Consider the following 7,863-nt stretch of genomic DNA (forward strand, 5'->3'; position numbering starts at 1 on the left):
TCCGGAATCAGAACTGGGACTGTTCAAGTTGCTGCCCGATCTGCTGAACGTTTCCAGCTTTTTCTCCTTTAACTTTAAATGATCCACAATTATTGACTGGTTACGGGATGTCTGTGACGGCCTGAACAAAGTTGCAGAAATGTGATGCCCACATTCATTAGTTTCGTCTTCATTCCAACACAGAGCTAATACAGTCGTTACATTCACTGCTCACAAAATTCTCCCCACCCCACTATCAGTCTGTCACATCTGCTGTCGAGGCCCATGTCTCTCACTGAGGGACCGTGACCAGAGAGAGATAAAAATGTGCACCACTCCCTGCAAGTCACATGGGCTGTTACCCTGGCAACAGAGAAAGTAGCTCTCCAAAAATGACAATGAAGTAACAGACTCACTTTAAATACTGTCAAGATTAACACTTCGCCATTTTGTAACGTTGAGCCTAAAATTGTAATTATTGATGTGATAAAGACTGATCAGAAATTGACAAGAAATTTGATATATATATATCATTGAAGTGAGGGCATACAGACTGGACAGAGGTTGAACAAGATGCTTGATACGTATTGAGGTGGTTGGATACAGGTTGGACCTGGGTTGAACAAGATGCTTAATGTATATCATTGAGGTGGTGGGATAAGTGCTGTACAGAGGTTGAACATGATAGCTGATATGTATTATTGATGTGTTGGGAGACAGACTGGACAGATTTTGAAGAAGATGGTTGATGTATATCATTGGGATGGTGGGATACAGGCTGGACAGAGTTTAAACAAGATGTATGGGGAATGGGCAGATGGAACCAGAATGGAAAAGGGATCATCATTAGTTTTCTCTTCATTCAGTACACACAGTCAACGCGCTTCAACTCTGGAATGTTGGTGGGATTCCTTGCCTGAACTGTTGCTTCAGGCCATTCCACAACATTCTCATGGGATTAACGTTAGGGCTTTGGCTCGGCCATTCCAAAACGCGAAATTTTCTTTTGAAATTATTGTCTTATTTATTTTCTCCTGTCTTTTGGACCATTCTCTTGTCGCGTTATCCAACTTCAATTAAACTTCAGGTGACAGTCTGCTACCCTGACATTGTCCTGTAAAGTGCCTTTATATAAAATTAACACAGCTGCCATATCATACCGTTGAAACTAAAATTTGAAATGGCTGCCTTTACCCTCCCTCATGCTGCATTCAATAAATCCTCTTCTAGTTCTAGGTAACAAGCACTGAGCGCGGAAATAACTCTGTGAGGCAGAATACTTCACAATTAGGTGAGAGTAGGAGGAAGATTGCTGATATATAATTATTGATAAAGTACAGGCAAAATATGAACAATATAGCACGGAGTGAGCAGATAGAACTTGGTGGAAGAACACATCAAGGACAATCACTGATGGTCCTCCAGAAATAGACAGTTACTGAATTAACAGTTTATATTATGATATAAATGATCCTAAAGTGAAAAAGCTAGAACGAAACAATGTAAACTTTGGCATATGCCATTTGAAATTATGCATGCCTTGTAATCCCGGAAATGTCCTGGTAAAGCTCGTCTGCAATCGCTCCTAAACCCCGACATTCTTCCGAGAACGATGTTACTAAAACTGTATGAAATACTCCAGAAGTGGCCAAACTCGAGCTTTAACATAACTTCCTGGCATTTGAAATCAACGCCTTGATTATAAAGGTAAGCATACTATTTGCATTCTTAACCACTCTGTCGATCTGAGTAGTCTCTTTCAGGGAGCGCTGAACTTGGACTCCAGGTTCCCTCTGCTCATCAACAATGTTCAGGCTCTTGTGTTTAACAATGTACTGTCTCTTTACATTTCTCCCACTCAGATGACAAGATGATAATCAAATCTCACTGAGTTTTGTGGGGTCCTGTGGAATTCATAACGAAGTGCACAAGTACGGGAAGGTACAGGTACAGGGAAACACTGACCTGTGGCAGCATCACAGGCAAGTACATTCAGATAACACACGGAACACAAATTATACGATTCTCCGTCATTAACAATATCGAAATGTGTTTTATGTTTTTAAATACAGGTTGTATGCAATGATATTATATATATTATGTATCAATAGCAGACTTAGAAATCTCATTAACAATGTAGAGATATAAGTTTTATGTCCTTAACAATATCTTAATATACTTTTGTGTCATTATCAGTATATAACTATACTTTCGTGTCTACAACAGACTCAGAAATGTTGGATTTGGTCCCTCGGTCAGATTGCTGATACAGTTTGGGAAAAACTGGGCTCCTACCACCGGTCCTTACAACACACAGTGAAACATCTTGCAGACCAAGGAAGGATTTGGTTATTCCATCTCCTTAAACACAGAGACAACAGGAACAGGAGCAAGCCAGTCGGCCCTTCCAGCCTGTACTTTCATTCAATAAGATCCCGGGCCAGTCCATCATTACCCCCCAACACCACTCCTATCCCCACTTTTCCCAGACCATTGGCCCGACCCGGAGTTAAACAGTCTTTCTGTGTTTGTCCACCAGCTCACCACCACCATGGTCTCAGACATTTCCAAAGCTAAACCCCTCCTATTCCCACAGGGACAAATATCGTGTTTGCTCCTTTTCACACCACTGGTATCTTTTCAATAATATCCCCCTCCCCTCCGTCTTCTGCCGGGATCCCTAACTCCCCTGGGAGCTGATTCAAGCCGATGGGCCGAGCAGTTCCCTCCAACCTATCAGCGATACATCAAAATCCGGCCGCAGGAGACAATTCACAAGCGCCGTAAATTCCCTCGGATGGAAATGGAAATAAATCAAAAAGAGGGACATTTACTTTGGGGTTGGCACCGCTTTGACGGGGTGCTCGCTGAGGGAGCGGGAGACGGATTCAGCGGGGCTACCGCCCTCTTGGATGCTCTCCATCCGCTATTGGGTGTCACCAGTGATTGACATCACTTCGCACCAATGGGATAGCTCAGGTCCAGAATCCTCTGTTGACGGCCGTTTGTGGGTGACGTCACCTGTGGAGAGAGAGCTCGGATTTAAAAACACCGGAATGAACGATTCTTATTATTTCAGTGGGACAACAACATTAATCATGGGTTTCATCACTGAATCCAGTGTTGTGGGATGTAATGTCCTCTGTTATGTGTCCGGCTCTGCCGTGTTGTTGGTGGAGTGGGCAGCGTGGTGTTTGTCTCGATTCGGGTCACAACACCAGAATTGTCAGCGGGGTCCACACACAGTGTACTAGTCAACAGAAAACCTCTCGTCTCGGCAGCCTTTGTTTCTTGGTAAACTCAACAACCTTAACATGTGGACCATAGATACCCCTTCATCTAAAAGTCAGTGAATCTTTTGGACAGCTGAGAGCAGAAAGAAATTAAGTTTATTGGTCATAAAACCTCGCCCAGACTTGGTTGGATGGATTTAGTTTTGAGTTCGGGGTGTCTCAGTGAAAGGGCCTGACGGATGAACTCTCTCCTTTGTCCAAACATCCTTGCAGGTGAGGTGACACTTCACCTGTGAATCCCCTGGGGTCGCCTAATTCGATGCGGCCTCCTCTACACTGGTGACACCAATTCCTCCACATTTCTGCGGCGTTAGGTTTTATTTTTGCGGGGAGGGTTGTCGATGTTGTTGTTGCGTTTTGTGCGGGGAGAGGAGTTTTTTGAGGTTGACGATCGGCTTGCCATTCCATTTATGTTTGTGTGTGTGTGTGGGGGGGGGAATTTTATGTTTCTCTCTGAACGGCGTTCATGTTCTTTCTCTGTTTCATGGCTGTCTGGAGAAGAAAAAATCAGAGGTGTATATGGATACATGTTTTGATAACAAATTAACCTTTGAATTATCTGCTATGAGTGGGACTTCTAGACACTAGACACTCGAATACTACAGCATAGTACAAGCCCTTCAGCCCTCGATGTTGTGCCGACCCATATGTTCTTTAAAAATGTACTAAACTCACATTACCCCGTAATCTATATTTCTTTCATCCATGTGCCTGTCCAAGGGGCTCTTAAATACCCCTAATGTTTTAGCCTCCGCCAACATCCCAGGCACTCACAAACCTCTGTGTAATAAACTTACCCCTGATGTCTCCCCTAATCTTCCCTCCTTTAACCTTGTACCCGTGCCCTCTGGTGTTTGCTATTCGTGCCCTGGGGAACAGGTGCTGAATATCCATCTGATCTATACCTCTCATAGTCTTGTAGACCTCTAGCAAGTCCCCTCTCATTCTTCTACGCACCAAAGTGAAAAGTCCCAGCTCTGCTAAACTTGTCTCATAAGACTTGATTTCAAATCAAGACAACATCCTGGTAAATCTTCTCTGTACTGTCTCCATAGCTTCCACATCCTTCCTATAATGAGATGACCAGAACTGAACACAATACTGTAAGTGTGCTCTCGCCAGAGGTTTGTAGATTTGCAACATGTCCTCACTACTCTTGAACTCAATCCCCCTATGATCCGATAGGCCTTCTTATCTATCCGATCAACCTGTGCAGCGACATTGAGGAATATATGGATTTCAACCACAAAGTCCCTCTGTTCATCCAGACTCTTAAGTAACCGACCAATAACCCTGCACTCAGCCTTCTGGTGTGTCCTTCCAAAATACATCACCTCACACTTCCACGGATTGAACTCCATCTGCCGCTATTCAACCAATTCTGCATCCTGTAACATTCGATAACCTACAGTTCCACCCACAACTCCTCCAATCTTCGTGTTATCTGCAAACTTCCATCCACCTCTTCATCCAGGTTATTTATAATAATCACAAACAGCAGGCATCCCAGGACAGATCCTTGCGGCACTCCACCAGTCACCGACCTCCAGGCAGAATACTTTCCTTCCACTACTACCCTCTGCTTTCTTCCTGCAAAGTAGAAAAAAAATTGCCCACGGCTATATAGTTTAAAGGTATCCCATAATGTTCCACTGGAAATTTCTTCCGTTGAGTTAGTTGAAAAGAAAAATACAATTTGTTCTTTAATGAAATTAACAAAATTTAAATCCTGAGGCAAAACAGAGTTGAACCACCATGGTCGATTGGACCTCTTGCGCGTACTAGGCGCTGTCTCCGCGCCGGCTTTCGAGTCTCCGTATTTTTCTTCTCGGGTGAGTTCGGTTCCTGCCTCAAACGCTAGAAATTGCCCAGAGTGTTCCGTTACTAACATGACGCTGTATGAGAGTTTCATCATACCACTTTGCGCTTTCGTTACATCAGCAGTATTTTGTGGTCACAGAGACGGGGAGGGAGGATGAATATCGCGAAGACCGTTTGAAGAAAGTGAGATCGCGGATATGGTGTGGGAAGGACTCGGGTCAAGCAGGCGGGGTGGGAGCGATCAGAGAGATGGCACGGGTTGCTTGTTTCAGAGGGATTATAGAATGTAAGCGCTGTAATCCCAGAATGCCCCGCAGGTAGGAAAGTCAAAATCGCTCAGTGTATTTCTGGACAGTATTCTCTGACTCACACTTCCCTACCTCATCCTAGTCTCTCTCTCACTCTGTCTCTCAACCTAAGTGTCTAGTTCCCTGCACAGCTCTTATAATCTCCCGTCTCCCTGTATTCACCCATCTTCCCAACTCCTCTGGCCACCAGTACCTAAGCCCGCCTCTCTCTCTCTCTCTCTCTCTCTCTCTCTCTCTCTCTCTCTCTCTCTCTCTCTCTCTCTCTCTCTCTCTCTCTCTCTCTCTCTCTCTCTCTCTCTCCATTGACTTCCCAATTCTGGTTTCTCCCTCCCACCTCTCCCTCCCACAAGTTTCTCTCTCTACGTGCCGTCACTCCTACTCTACCCATCACACAGCCGCGTCTCGGAATCTCCCCTTCTGAGTTCTCTTCCAATCTCCCTCCACACCCCGATTCCCAAGTATCTCTCCACAGCCCAGAACTTTCGACTTCCCCTGCCCCCTCCCCGTCGATCTCTCTCTATTTCACCGGTCTCTCTCCCAGACTCTCCCCTCAGTCATTTCGTCCCAAGTCTCTGCCTCATCTCTCTACACTAGCTCTGTCATACAATTCTCCCTTTACTCCGCCCCACTCTGTCTCGCTCAGTTTCTCTCTCCCTCTGCAGTTCTCCTCTCCTAGAATCTTGGCTGCATCTCTCTTCTCCCCCCCCCACACCGTCCTTCTATTCTCAGACACTCGCCGCCGTCTCTCTACATTCCCCAGCCTCTTTTTCCCCCCACCCGTCTCTCACATTATCTCTATCTGATCTCTCCATCACCTCGGCCGCTTTTTCCTTCTCTCTCTCTCTCTCTCTCTCTCTCTCTCTCTCTCTCTCTCTCTCTCTCTCTCTCTCTCTCTCTCTCTCTCTACCTACCCCAACCCTTCGCCCTCCTCTGGACTTTAACTCCGCCAGTCTGTTTCTCATCCAGTCAATCTATCGGCCTCCGGTCTCTGCTCCGTCCCCCTCTCCGTTGCGTTTCTCTCTCCTGGCTATCTCTCTCCCGCTTTTTACCGACACCAAACTCCCGACTCCGATCTCAGTCCACATCTAGTGTCACTCTCGAAACACTGATTTCTCTCCACACCAGATACCTCGACCTCCCCGGCCCCCTCCCTAGGGTCTTCCTCTGCCCTCGTCTTTCTCTCGCTACCTCACCAGTCTCTGTCCCCGTCTCTTTCTCCCGAGTCCCTCTCTCTGGCCAGCCTCGAATCGGTTCCCGGGTAATGACTTTTCTGTTCATTGACTGCTCATGGAGTGTCGTGGAGTGAAGATGGCGTCTGAACCTTCGTGTTTTATAGTTGAAATAATAAAATATACTTGCTGATAAGTGCAGATTCTCTGTGCATCACTTATTATTATTACAGTGATGATTTCTGTAACAGTGGCGTCCATCACTAAAGTTGCGCACCAACAGGACATGCCCTCGACACAGTGTTACCACCGGGAGGGAGATTAATTGTACAGCTACTGTAAAGTTAACAAATTTCACGACGTATGCCTGTGATATTAAATTTGTTTCTAATTCTGATTCACTTGCAGTGGGGATGTGTCATTCTGAATTAGTTGAAAGTATGTCACAACCTCGTGAGACGAAGGGTTGTACAATGCCGTAATGTTCTATGTTCTGTGCTCTATCTACTGTACCGCATCTCATTATTTAAGTCCAGTCGATTATTTATTTAAAGCTACGACACCGTTTCCAGACTACTCTCAATGCGCCTGATAATATTGCAGGATCATTTAACAATAGGCCATAAATATCAGTGACAGCCACAGGATGATAATGATAGTTTTGCCGAGAAAGGACTCGTCAAGTTCTACGTAAGGAGGAATTGTCCTCGGTGTTAAATCTGGTCATGGGGTATGAAGGGAAGTATATGGACAAACAGGAATATTAGCGATAGTCAGGATGGGCCAGTGCGTATTAGGTCATGTCTAACGAAACGTACAAAGCTTTACGAGGTAGTGACCAGCAATGGTGTTGACGGCAAGGCAGTGGATGGAAGGAACTTGAAAGGTTTTACATGGGAGGATGCTCGGGATGGGTCAGTCGCTTGGCTTTCACAATGAGGAAGTAAATTGGGATCCTTCCTGTGTCCGTTGTTATTTGTAATCTATATCAACGATCTGGATAATCATGTCATCAACTCGATCAGCAAGTTTGCCGATGACAACAACATTACGGGTGTAGTCGACGGCGGAAAGAGTACCGGAGCATGAGTCAGGATCTGGACCAGCAGGGAAAATGTGTTGAAAACTGTCAGATCGATTTAACGCACACAACTGTTAGATGTTGCCCTTTGGGAGGGCAAGCCAGGGTCGCTCTGACGCAATGAGAGATAGGGCACTGAGGAGTACGATAGAACAAAGGAATCTGGGAATGCAGGTCCGTAATTCAATGAAATTTGCGGCACAGTTAGAGAG

This window comes from Hypanus sabinus, unplaced genomic scaffold (assembly GCF_030144855.1).
Source record: "Hypanus sabinus isolate sHypSab1 unplaced genomic scaffold, sHypSab1.hap1 scaffold_744, whole genome shotgun sequence".
Classification (NCBI taxonomy): Eukaryota; Metazoa; Chordata; class Chondrichthyes; order Myliobatiformes; family Dasyatidae; genus Hypanus; species Hypanus sabinus.